Raw genomic sequence first — 14733 nt, 5'->3', positions numbered from 1 at the left:
CTGATGCGTTGGGTGCCCAAAATATCACAACGCACTGTGCAAAGAATACTGCATGTATACTGTAGAGCAGCATGTAACACACATTTTCCCATGGTTATCCACTCACACTGTTTCAAGTGATGAGAATTAAAGTATTTATGGAATTTGTGTTTGCAGCCCAGTTGAATTAGAATGCACAGTCTTAATTACACCAGCCCGTTACACCAGTTAATGATGCACTCCAACCAAAAGTACGTTGCAGTGAAAGGCATGTGGAAATTGTGAATTGTATATCAGACAGAAGAAACAGCCACCCTATTATTTGTTACTGTTCCAACGAGAATCGGTTTCGGAGTTCTCAGTAGCACGGGTCTCATGCATTAAGTGACTGGTTCCAGCTCCGATCACACATAACAAAAGGGTCTATCATTGTCCCAGAAAGGGATCCTTTAGGCTCTTATCACAGATGAAACAATTTTGCTGCTTTAAACACTTTATGAAATTGAAATTTACAGTATTAAAATGGGGCATCCCGACACTAATTTGTTGGCTAACTCCATAAGCAGCCATTATGCTGAACAATCTTGAGGAAGGTGTGCTGATGAGTGTCTTCCAGTGATGTCACAAGACAGACCAATTATGAAAAAAGACAGTCTTTAGCTGGTATCACTAAGGCTGCTACACTTGGTTTGTCTGACCTTGTTCATTGTGTTTACTTAAAATAGCTGTCTTTGGAGAGTCTGTAAAGACAGTAACTTAAAAATCAGTAAAATAGAAATCAGGTGAATGCACCGGGGGATGATACAATATGTGGTATGTGAAACACTGGCATAATGACAGTGAGTTACATACAGCAGAGCAGGAAGATGTCTGCAATGGACCAAGCTAATGGCAGCTTCAGTAACAGCACCAAGGTACTATGGTACAGTGATTTCATCATTTGCAAGCGTAGCCTAACAGCGAACTGTAGCTTCTCAGAACAGGTTTTTTTTTGTTGTTTTGAGCGAGCCCTTTTACATTTAAACAAGCAGTCTTTCTATGTGTTCTACACTCACGTATAATTAGTGATGGTGTAATGCTCATTTGCTGATAGAAAGCTCTACCATTGGCTCAAGCAAGCCAGCATCATGATGTAAGACTGCAGTGGTCCCAGTAAATAACGTGAAGGATATTCTTTGAAGATAAGATTAGGATAGGATAGATTAATAATATTATGGCCACATCAGGGGACCTTTATTAAGATTTGCTATATGCCATTTGAAAGTCTGACTCAAACATGTGTACTAATAGTTTTGACATCTTTCTTATCAAGTCTCGGGCTACTGAGATGGATTTTTCTTTTTTTCTTAAAGATTTCACAGTTTTTCTGTTCAGTAAATTACATTACATGCTTGTGTTTGCTTGTTGTTGTATCTTTTGTCTTTGCTGCACTGTGATTTGTGCTGCTTTTATTGCTGGTCATGTCCTGTTTTTAGTGTAATTTGTGTGCCATACAAAGCTTTACACCTGGCCAGTGACCACAGATGAACACTAATGTATAGCAGTTTGTCAGACATAATGTAGGTGCTGACTACAACAGAACTCACAACATCATGAAAATGTGATGTCGAAAACTTGTATGTTGAAGTAAACATGTATTCAACGCTGTGATCCTTCCCTCTCACTGAAGTTACACAGAGCAGAGACAGAGACACCATTCACCCCGGTACAAGACACTGTACCACCAACATGACTGAAGCTGGTAGTTCAGTCATAATCCTAAGTCATAATATCATATGTGAACGCATAATATGTGAACTGTTTGCAAGCTTTATTTTGAAAGTCAGTTGAAATTAATTTGTTCTATGTTTGTACAGCTGGAGGGAGTTAGAATTTGTTGTCATCATGCAATCCTGTGTTGTATAATGACCAATAAATCACCCTGACCCTTGAAACTAGTAAGTAATGCACAGAGCTACATGCCAATGGTCTATGATGATGAAAGTCAATACAAGACATCCATCATTAATCTCAAGTTTGTTTTTTGAATTTGTTATTTGAGTGCTAAAGATTATTGATTTAATTCAATCTCAAACTTGTTAGCTGTAGATTGTTAAAATCAAACAGACTCCTGAAGAGTTTGAGGTTTCTTGTTTCTGTTGTATCCAAATGTTGTTCCCAGTTCTCACAGAAGCAAAATACAATTTTGTCATCTGCAAATAAAACAGTTCAGTATTTCTAAAAGCTTACAAATAGCAGCCAGACAAACTAAACAACAATGCCCCCAACACAGAGCCTTTGTGAACCCCAGTGGTAATCAAAATACTTTGGATTCAAGTTATTGATCTGAACATACTTTTTGATATTTACCTTCACTAAAGTAATTCTTTAAGTTCTGAAACATTTCAGTAGTACATACCTATTTCCAATAGGTAATTCAACATTACCTATTGGAAACATTACACACAGATCAGTATGCAGAAGTTTGTCCATAATTTGTTCTCTAATCAAAGAGTTTGCTTTTCTCCTGTTGGAGGTTGGATTATTGCTGCTTCAGATTTTGTTCCAGCCACCCAAGAAGGATAATAACATATCAGCTGAGCATTATTTAATGGAGTTTTGCAATGACCAATTCATCACAGGCCGATGGTAAATCACCACCATTATCATCACTATTACAGTCATCATTTTAACACAACAAGGCTTCAGTGACATTCTTTAAATGGAGAACAGTGTGTTGTGCTGTAATGTGACTCTGCTCTGCCCAGTGTTTAGTATTTGAAAACCGGAAATTAGAGTTGGTCTCTGAACACATTTAATGTCTGGTTAGAGATAAATGTGTATTAGGAAATCAAATCAAACCTAAACTGCTCAAGGCTCCTGAACAGAATGATGGGGTGAAACTTCAAGTTATTTCAGGGGAGGAAATAGTTACAGTTTTGTTATAGCACCTGCTGAGATACCAGCATGTTTATTTACACTACCTCCTCTTCTGCTATGACTGTGGCACACATACAAAGTCAATTAACACAGTAACAGCAAACTGGAGAAATGACTATTAATGCCTACTGCAATTGCTATAAGTTTGCTCTTTGTGGTCCCATTATCAGGACCCGGGGCTACTTGGCATTTTGTGGCAAAGCCTTTTTGGTCCTCTAATAGAAGGTAGGTTGCTGTGGAGAGTGCAGGCCTTGGAGAGCCTTGATGTCTGAACGACAACATGGTAACTCAAGATGAATGGTTACATTCAGAGCTCTGCTTTACGTTTACAAATGTGGTGATTATATTCCACAGTAAGAGCGCAAGCTGTTCTTGAACTCTCTAAATAAAGAGCCTGTTTCCATCTGCAGTGGGGAGCTACACTTGCAGCTGAGCTCAGAAATTGTTGAGCACTGATGGTTTTCACTCCAAGTGTGGAATTTTTATCCAGATTTTTTCCCTTTAGTTAAAAATTCTTGGTGCCTTGTAAATATCGTATGCTTGTAGTTACTAATGATGTGAAAACAAGCAGTCTTTGCAGTTAGACTTATTCTGCTGCTTAGGGTTAGGTTTTAACTCTTAATTGTGATTAGTTGTTCTGTTGTTGTTGTTTTTTTTGTTTGTTTGACTTCCCTTGAGCTGTATTGGTGTATACAATGCAGATGTAGTTTGTGTGCTGACTGATGGGTGTCTAGACTATGAAGAAAGGTGTCCATGTCTGTGGAGTTGTAATTGATACAGAGAAGTGTGTAAATAAATCGGAGGGGTGCAATTGTATATTATAAGATAAACTATGTGTTTCTGAAAAGTAAATCACACACACACACACACACACGTCCTGACACACTGGCTCATGGACTGTCGGGATTCAGATACTACAGTGGCTCAAGCCTCTAATTTTCTGTACAACAGTAACTTAGTAAATGTAAGTAAATGTTCCTTGTACCTCTTTGAACTTTTTTCTTCATTCATTAAGGTATGGTAGTGCTCAACATTGTTTTTTCAATATGCGGTAATTTAAATGGCTGTCCAACAGATGACAGACCAGTTCTTCCCTTCACTGAACTTTTCGGCTTATCCAGAAATGCCAAAAAGTTCAGTGTAGCCCCACCAAAATCAGTTAATTTTCACTAGTTCTCCAGCTGGGTTGACAAGGTTCTCTACTTGTTAGGAGTAGTAACATCATCATTTAGACCTGGCTGTCAGCGCCTGAGTTCAACCACATCAGTTAATTTGTTCCAGGTTTAAAACGTGTAACACATGAGTTTAGATGTTTTAGGCTGCAAATGTCAGCTTGCTGGAATTCACTAAGGCCTAAGCACATTGTCTTATTACATTATGATGTGCAGTCAAGACTTTTAATGAATGATTAAGCTTGAATATATAACTCATCATTTATTTTGATGGACATCACATAATAATTTTGGCCTTAATGTCCCTCTCCAGGCAAAACAGTAGAAAAGAATGTTTGAGCATAATGTGCAGAGATAGAAGGCTGTTTTTACAGGTATTGCTTTAAGTGTAAATGTTCTCTGTGCTTGTTGAAAATCTGGTGTTAGGAGACAGACCTTCCAGCATGATTTGTCACATCATAAAATGGTTGGAAGCCAATCCTGGTCCAGTATTCAGCATACATAAGTGTAATGGGGAAACTTAAAGCCTCCAGAGCACAGACTGGATAATGTACAGAATAACTTTACAGTAATGTAGGAGGCATCTTGTGTCCAGCAATTAAACTTGTGTATTTGCATTTTAATAAATTCTGGATTTTTTAATGGGGGAGAAGAAAAAGATACCATTTTAAGGATTTTAATGAGATTATTATACTTTTTTTCCCCTGTAAAAGCAATGTCAGACACAAATTAGAGGATTTTCTGTACACCTTCTGTGTGGAGGGGGTGTTCAAACACAGAAAATTGTACTAATTTGCTGTTGATAATACAATATCTTAAGTTTGACACACCAGACAGACTGAAACTTGCGACAAAGCCTCAACAGTATTTGATTTTTTTCCTCTACATTCTCTATGAGTAGTTTTAGATAACACTCCTTTGTCCTGCAGACAGCAGATTGCTAAGTAATTGTCACAGGTGTAATTTGAGCAGTTCCTTTGTGTCTCTGCAACAGTTACGTCCCTACTGGCAGTCGTAGTGTGCATCGAGACTAAAGCGCGAGGGAACAATGGAAAGCGTCATAAAAGGTTTGAAAATAAATCGTGTATTTTTTTTTTTCTTTTTCTCTCTCTCCTTCTCTGTCTCACCAATCAGTCTACCATTTATCAGAACACAAATGGACTTTTTTTTTATCAGGGTAAATCTTTAGGAGTGTTTGGAAACACGGCTTGCTTGACTGTGATGCTGCTGCTCTCTGTTTAAACTCATGTTAACTGTATTGGGCACTGAAAAATTGCAGCAGATTATTACTGTCAGGAGCTGTACTGATTAAGTGTACAGCTGTTGAACAGTAACCTTTAAGAAGCTAGCATGTTGGGAGTGAGGACTATGTAATGGCCCTTCACCTTTCATCACTCTCTCAAATGATTCATCTGATGAAGTCAGTTGGTGTGCTCCAGTCCTTAGCATTAAATGGATTAGTTACGGTTGGAATACAGAGAAATTACAGTTTATAAACATGAATTAAGTTTGATATACCACTGTTAAAGAGATCGTTCAGTTAAAGATTGACACAAAATTAACCACATCCATTATAATCATATGAAAAGCCAATGGTTTAGCAGGCGCTGTTGCATGGGGCAAAGTTTATTTAGTTTATTCGATTTATTGCTCTCGAATCACATATTTTTCACAAACATGCAAATTTACAATAAACAACAACCTTTATCCTTAAATGACAATATGAATAAGGATAATGTCTTTTGCACAGCATAGACATAAATAACAGCTGTCAAGTTATGTCATGGAGGACAACAATGAAAATATTTCTTAATGCACAAGCATGCATGAGGAATATCCAACAAGACAACTTCCAGGTGCCAACAAGAAAGTACAACCTCAACCTGTAAAACCTCCTCTCAACCACACAGACCTACAAGGAGAACAGACTCCACACAGTAAACAGACAAAGCATAAGGAACAAGATTCTGAGGAGACATAACACTGAAAGGAGGTTCAAGCACTTACTTGCAGACGACACATGATGAGAGAATAGTTACAAGCAAAGATGGATTAAACACTGGCAAAGTCTACTGGATAAGAACCCCTTTCAGAGACGACTGGATGAAGCACTGACATATTTTTTATTTATTTATTTATTTATTTATTTATTTATTTATAATAATTTGCAAGCTCTATGATGTTCAATTGAATCAAGATATCTGTCTGCATTCGTTAAGAGGGCTGATCTTTGTTAGGCAGTAGGCCTATAGTAGCATCCAGAACATCAACTGTAAGTCAGTTAATGAGGAGATTTTGTATGGCTTAAGCAAACAGAGCTGCACTGGAAATCTAGAGAAAGAGGCAAATACCATGACTGACAGGACTCCAGTGATCATTTAAACATGTGTAATCAGTTTAAGACCCATATCGTCTCATGTTTTATTCTAATAAGTCTAAATCTGTGGTCAAGATAAAGAGATTCATCACATAAAAGATCCCACAATATCTCAACAATCAAAAAGCTTTGAGGATGCACAAGTGCATGAACATATATTCATTATCATATGTTAAAGTTATACAATTGGTGGTCAGTCATTTTCTGGCAGACATCAAAGCAGAATAATTGACAATGGTATAGAGCAACATGTTATCCTGAATGAAAACAGAGCAATCACATATAGTACAAGCAACAATCAATACCTTGATGAATAAATGAAGCATGACATGAGCCCTTCACCTCTCATGATTTTGTATATTTTAGTTGCAGCAACATCACTGAAAAGTATTGTACAAGATGGCTTTCATCAGTGAGACTCTTAATAACTATCTTTCCATCAGGTTGTATGGATCAAAGCGAAAAAAAAAAAAAAAAAAAAAACAGTATTACTGAGAGATGAAAGGAATCATACATGAAGAAAAGATGGAAGCAGTCACAGTGAATGGTTGTAACTGACTTATATATATATCAATTTTATAATCTTTCTCAAGATAACGACCAATGCATCATTTACCTAAAAGTAAAAGTGTTCACACATTCTCATACATCCTGAACAAAGGAAAGTGATTTAGTCTAGTAACGGCTCGTCTCATCAAAACACCCTTTTCATTTCACATCTCCCACATAAAAGATGTCCTTGGCGCTTCATTAACTTTCAGTATTTTAGAAAAAAAAATATTTATTTTGCAGATGTGATAAAGCAAAGTTTGTCTAAGGTCTAAGTACCTCCATTACACTAATCTGGTGTAAATACATGTTGAATTCAGAGTTGAGCCCATACAGTGCGTGTTTAAGGACAACAATAAAATCAAGATGACTATTTTGTAAAAATACATATACAGCTGAAACAATGTCTGATAAAAAAAAAAAAAATAGCAACAGCAACTGATAATTGATTAATCATCAAAATAAAAGTATCAAGCAAATACACATTTTTTTTCTTACCTTCTAATTTGAAAATGATAAATTATCAACTCAAATCTACTTCATCTGTTGTATATTTATAGAAAGATTACCTCATAAAGCATAGCATTGTTGCCATTCAAACATTTCTCTGCATACATTTTAATTGGGATGTGGCAATATACAGGAAATTATGCAACCTATTCATTTAAATTATGAGTCAGTGTCTCAGTATTTACTGCTGTGCAACCTATGTTCACAGGGATCACATCAAGGACGCCATTTTGTTTTTTTTACATGTACATGGAACTTCGGTGTCAACATCACACTTAAGTATATACTTGATTACTTTTTCACACAGCCTGGATATCAATGCAGAGAGTAGGTGGGCAGTTGGGGATATTGAAACATTACATTATACATTCATTTTAAAATGTTTTTATCTTAAAACATATTATTTTAAGATATTTGGTCAAAAGAAAATGTCAGTATCAGCAGGATTATTAACACCCCCCACTCCCAAATTCTCTGACAGAACACTGAAGACATGAAATCTGTCCCTAACCCTAACCCCATCTCCTAAAGGTATATAAAATTGCCTAGCAGACTCATATTTACAGTTATATACTCACCTGAGACAATAATTTTGTTATAGGATGGAACCTATGCCCTCTGCTCTGTCTAATTTGATATTTCTACAATGAATGAGCAAACATGTTTGATTTACATGTAATCATATTCTTATTTGCAATTCTTCAGGCCTATAATCAAAAGACCCATTCACCACTATAAATTATGATGCTGGAAAACATGTCATCCACAGATTTGCATATGAAGGCAGGCTTTCTTTGCCAAGGGCCATTAAATAGAAGTCTGTAGGATACAGAATCAGATAGCTGGACAGTTTTGTAATGCTTCAGTGTATCAGTTGAGATGTGTGACAGCTAAGCTTCTGGGGCCCTCATGTGGTTCTTCAAGGTAATGCACTGCAGGTTGTCTAAAGGCTCAGAACATCAATATCAACATTAATCAAGGTTTCAAAAATGAACCTTCAGCCTGAAAATTCGGGCAAATCAATTAACCTGGTAGGGTAGTGACTGTAATGAAAGCCTGCACACATGTCCTGGTGTGAAATGTTTGAAGAGAGCAGCATCATAGTTCTTGTCATAGTGTGATTATGAATGCATAGCTACTGTACTCACTTATCAAGGTTTGGCACAGCTCTATGGTTTAATGGTAAATGGACTTGCATCTCTATAGTGCTTGTTTTCTATTCTACTGACCCCAGCTTTACAACCCTCATCACATTCGCACACTGATGGCTGAGACTGTCACACAATGATCTGACCCACCATCAGCAGCAATTTGAAATGTGTATCTTTCTCAAGGATGGTTCAATGTTCATCAGACCAACAGCCTTCCAGGTCACAGCTGACTACAGACACTTGATGTATCTATTACATCCAGGCACTGTAGTTGGAATCCTTGTGTTGTTTTATCCTTTAGCCCTGGTTTTTGTTATCTTTTTTACTTTTATTAGTGTATAAACACAGGACATAGATGAGTTGGGGGTAGTAAAGTGGAAATATTAATAGTTAAATGAGTAACCACAGAGATAAACGAGAAAGGACAATAGAGTAATAAACAACGACAACTGCAAGCAGGTCTCTGAAGTTTTTAAAGCAATGCAATTCATATTTATCAACTAACTATCAAATAATGTATGAACCCTAAGGGTAACCCTAGGGTTATTAGTTAACCCTAAACCTAACTACTATTAGTTAATGTTTTTTACTCCATTACTTGTAGTAATTCATTAATGTAATAATTGTAACATTTCCATGATTATTTATTTCAAATATTTAATATCATCTAACAGTTATGTAGTTAATTATGATACAAATGGTGTTACCTGTTTCTATTTAAGGTAAAATAATGAAGAAAATTAAGAAGCCCCATAACAGCCAACCAGAAGGGCAACTGCCATACTTTGCCAAAACTGTTCTAAGCTGTTGGAAATGATGAAACTGCAGATACTTGCCAGTTATGGATAAATCATAATTATACACTGTAACGAATTACTGTATATTTACAGTGGATTTACAACAGTATCCTACTGTATTTTATAATAATTGTAAAATACTGTTAAATGTTCATCCCTCCCATGTAAATTAACAGTTAAATCAGTCATTTAGCAATTACAGTAGATAACTCACTTAACAACATAAAACAGTATTTGTAATGAATTGCTGTAAATTTACGGTGGATTACAAGAGTATCTTACTGTATTCTAAAATAATTGTAAAATACTGTTAAATATTCATGCTAACATGTAAATTAACAGTTAATGCTTGGTTAACAATAAGAAATGGTAATTTAACAGCATAAAACAGTATTTTCTGTCAAGCTGTGGAAACATGTGCAAACATTCCTTCTCAAGTCTAGTCATTATCAGTCAGCAACTTACTGATGATTGCAGGATTATGTTTCTATTTTGATGATAGCACTTCTTTACTGATCACACTCCTCAAACTACTCATTTTTGAGTGACAATATGTAAACTTACTGGCTATTCCTGAACTTGACTTTGGAGAGCACAGCTCCATGATATCATTCCTGCCAGAGAAGTCCATGTGGAGTTCAACAGAGCAGGTAAAGTTAAGCTTATCTCCCAAAATTTTGTCCAGTGTTGTTTTATCTGTATAATTATTGAACTGTTGACATTTCAGATATTTCAGTAGGTCTGTTTCATTAGTTCAGGTTGCTAAATAGGGTTAAGTGAAGCAAGCTCTGTAGCTAGCTTGAGCTTAATCAGCTATAGGTGTTGCTGACCTTCATAAAGTTTTTTTTAATTGTAAAATGTATGTGTCATTATCTTATTATTCATTAATTTAACTTCAATGACTTTATTGCACACTATTTTTCCAGAGGTAACCCTCCCTAAACTATAACTAACCACCCTCTCTCCTTTCTGCCGCTTGCTTTTCTCTTCTTTGCATTTTTCATCCTGTCTTTAACCATTTTCTCGCTCCCTTAAACAGTTTATTGCTCTGGCCCATTTCTCTCCCCTCATTTTTGCAATACCGCTTCATTTTTGTAATACGAATGTTCTCAATGTTACTAATCTTACAAAGTCTGCCATACAAATGAGCACTTTGTAATAAACTACTGCAATGTTATGGAATGTTTATTCTCTTGTGTTCTGTACCAGGGTTCTCAAACTTATTACTTAAAGAAGTTATTAGAATTATAAGTTATTATGTTAAATAAGTTATCAAGTGCCAGGTGAGTGACTGATCGGGCACCTGGTTAATAATCACTGTCTCCTTTTAAATGCAGTAGCATGCTGGACCTCAGATGGAAGATGCAGGGGAGATGCTCAGGAGAACAGACCGGGAAGCTGCAGGTCGAGATGCAGGACGAGACACACAAGCCGCGTTCAGCCCCCCAGATTGTATAATTGTTTATAAGTTTATTTAAGCAAATAAAAGGCTCAAATCAAGAACTGTGTGTATTGGTGCTTGCTGAAATAACTCACGGTAGCCCGGAAAAGACTACATTGGCGCCCAACATGACTTGGCGGGCCAGCTCACAGGATGACGGAGCCGCAGCATCTTCAGCTGGTGACGTCGCTGGGCCAGCTGCTGGGGGAGTTCGATCCAATGCACAGGCACTAAACAGTCAGCAATTGGAGGCACTCCATGCACAGACGGAGTCACAGACCCGGCTGCTGCAGTCACTGCTGGCTCAGTCAGGGGTAGGGTCACCATTTCCCCTTGCTCAATCGCTTTTGGATATCGCTCTGCATAAACTGGTGGCGGAGGACCACCCCCAGTGCTTTCTCGAGATGTTTGCATTGACGGCAGTAGATGCGGCTGGCCGGCGGCAGACTGTGCCTGTACGGCTGCTTCCCTTACTATCGGGTGTGGCCCAGACTGCAGCCTTGAGCCTACTGGCCAGCCTCCACTCAGGTTAGCCTGCAGACAGTGAAGAAAGCCGTCCCCAATCTGATGAGCTTCCCCCCCGAGCATCACCGTCGTTGGTCCAACTGGCTGTCCCTTCCCGTTTTCCCAGCTGAAGGATGCTGAGGCCAGGTGGCTGCAGCTGGGGGAGTCTGCTCGAGCAAGTCATGCTCCTGTCTCTGGCGGCCCACTGGAGAGCCGTGTCACTGCCCACAGGCCCTGGTCCACACCACACATTCACTCAGCCCTCCCCTTCAACACACTCTAATCCTCCCAATGCTTCTGCTCCATCCGAGGTTCCAGCCACTGCAGAGGTTACTCTTAACCCACAGGGGGTTTCTCAAGTGCCATGGCAGGAGTGCTGGAGGTGGGGGCAGCCCAGACACTTCCGCTGGGAGTTCCCACTCATGTAGGTTGGCCAGGTGATCGGGGTTGCTGGCCCCCCCCCACCCTTCCCCAGTCCAGGGGGGACATACATGGTTCCGGTAAGGATTCAAGGGGGTATATATCAGGCAATGGTGGATTCATGCTGTATGCAGTCTATAATCTCAACTCAACCCAACTCAACTTTATTCATAAAGCACTTTAAACAGCCACAGCTGGGACCAAGTGCTGTACATAAATAAGAAATAGGACATAAAACATAAAGAAAACATAAAAGACAATGTAAAAACAATAAAACAACAACAATGTTAAAACAATAAAAACAACAAAATACTAAAACAAGAGCAGAGTCTCATGCTGGGTTGAAAGCCAAAAAATAAAAATGGGTTTTACAATGAGTTTTAAAAATGGACAGTGAGGGGCCTTGTCTGATGTGCAGTGGGAGGACGTTCCATAGTTTGGGACTGGCAGTAGAAAAAGCTCTTTCCCCTCTGAGCTCCTGCTTAGACCTCGGTGCCTCCAGGAGCAGCTGGTCAGCCGACCTGAGGCACCAGGCAGGAGCGTAAGGGTGGAGCAGCTCAGAGAGGTAAGGCGGGATGAGACCATTTAAAGATTTAAAAACAAATAAAATAATCTTAAAATGAATTCTGCACGGACAGCCAGTGGAGGGTGGCCAGAATAGGAGTAATGTGCTCCCTCTTATGTGCTCCAGTTAAGAGGCTAGCAGCGGCTTTTGGACTAGCTGGAGGCATGTGAGGGGGGGACTGGCTGACTCTAAAGTAAAGTGCAGCGCAGTAACCCAGCCCAGATGCACCGTACTTTCCAGACTATAAGGCGCACTTAAAAGCCTTAAATTTTCTCAAAAAACGACAGTGCGCCTTATAATCCAGAGCGCCTCATATATGGATTCATTCTGGTTGTGTTTACTGACCTCAAAGCGATTTTGTGTGGTACACGGCGCTCACGGCGCTCAAGGCGCTCCAAATGTTTTAGTACGACTTTGGTAAACTACAAAGCCGCACCGCTTTCAGCATTACGGCTACCGTAGTCAGGAGCGTCGCGGAGTAATACATACTGTGCTTCACGCTAATATTATGGTCCCCAAAATGGCGTCTGTCAAGAGACACACTTACGACGTGGACTTCAAACTCATTCACACACACATTCACCAAGACAGGGAGACAGCGCCGGGCAACTTAGGCCACTATCTGCCAATGGATCGTGGATGCCTGGGCTAATGTGTCAGTCTCAACTGTGGTCCGAGCTTTCACGAAGGCCAGAATCATCACTGAACTGCCAGGTAACAGCAACGACACTGACTCGGATAATGACGAGAGGGATCCGGGCATGCTGGATGCTGTAATCACCCAACTGTTCAACTCGGACACTGAAGATGAAGAATTTGGGATTTGCGGACGAGGAATGAACTGAAAAAGTGAGTGTATTGTGTTGTATTTTACGTGTTATAACTGAACAATTATGAGAGTTATTGTGAATACGCTCATTAACGTTTGAACAATGTTGAGAGTTATTGTGAACGCATTTAATGAAGTTTGACTGACTGACTTATCTGACTGTTTTGTTTCGCTTAATGCGCCTTAAAATAGACCATTCATTGACAGTGCATCTTATAATCCAGTGCGCCCTATGGTGCGGAAAATACGGTAATCCACTTGAACGCCTGAGATTTTCATAGTAGGTGACTCTATCGTTAGGTATCTGACTCTCCCTGGTGGAAAGGTAGTCAATTTAATCAAACTCATTCCGACGCTCATTGACCTACATCCCACTGTTAATACTGTTTGAGCGCACATGGGAATGAATGACGTCATGGCTAGAAATTACAGCAAATTGCACGCAGACCTGGAGTCCATGTGCTACACAATTGAGAGTCTGGGAAAATGCTGTCTGTTGTCTGGCCCCATTCCAACTCTCTCCAGAAACTCAGAACGCTTTAGTAGACTGTTCAGTCTCCATCACTGGTTAAAAAACATTTGCTCTGCAGCGGGATACAATTTCGTCTCAAATTTTGATTACTTTTGGACTAATCCAAGCCTATACAGGGCAGATGGTGTGCATCCTAACAGAAAGGGCACAAATCTTGTGACCACTCATTTTATTCAGTTTATAGCATTTTCTCTCTGACATGCACCATGGCAGGACTCGATCCTGGCCTCTGTTTCTCCAAATAACACAGCAAGTCTTAACGGCATGAGTCCTGCCGCTGTGTGCTTTGATTCTCAAACACTGTCAGTGAATAACTAGAGCCATCCTAGGCAAGAATCTGCCTTAACTGACACTCCTACTCACTCGGCAAGCTCCTTAAAGATGGCTCTCCTCAATGTTAGATCCCTTAACAATAAAACCTTCATTGTTAATGATACTGTAACATCACATCAACTTGACTGTATTCTCCTCACTGAGACCTGGCTTGATGAGACTGGTAGTAAGGAGCTGATTGAAGCTTCACCATCTAATTTTTCATTTTCACACCGGTCCAGATCTAATAAGAATGGTGGTGGTGTTATTGCTATTGTTATTGTTTTGATGTTGCTGCTATTTTGTCAGATATGTTATCATGTAAAAACATCTCATTTGGTTTCTATTCTACATTGGAATATTTAGCTCTAATAATCTGATCTGTATATTCCTGTCTAGTTCTCACAGTTTACCGCCCTCCAAGACTCAAAAAAGGTTTTTTATCTTTATTTGGTGAGCTTTTATCTAAAATTACTGTTATTTCTGGGGATTTTAATATTCATATTGATAATGCTACTGATGGTTTTGCCAACCAGTTCACCGACACATCATCAGCTTTTGGACTTACACAGCACATGACAGAGCTGACACATAATCAAGGTCATACTCTTGACCTGGTTATCTCTAAAGGCATTGACTTAACCCCAAAGTGCATACCAGATGTTTGCTTTTCAGA

Source organism: Acanthopagrus latus, chromosome 15 (assembly GCF_904848185.1).
Source record: "Acanthopagrus latus isolate v.2019 chromosome 15, fAcaLat1.1, whole genome shotgun sequence".
Lineage (NCBI taxonomy): Eukaryota > Metazoa > Chordata > Actinopteri > Spariformes > Sparidae > Acanthopagrus > Acanthopagrus latus.
This window is presented reverse-complemented; position numbering follows the sequence as displayed.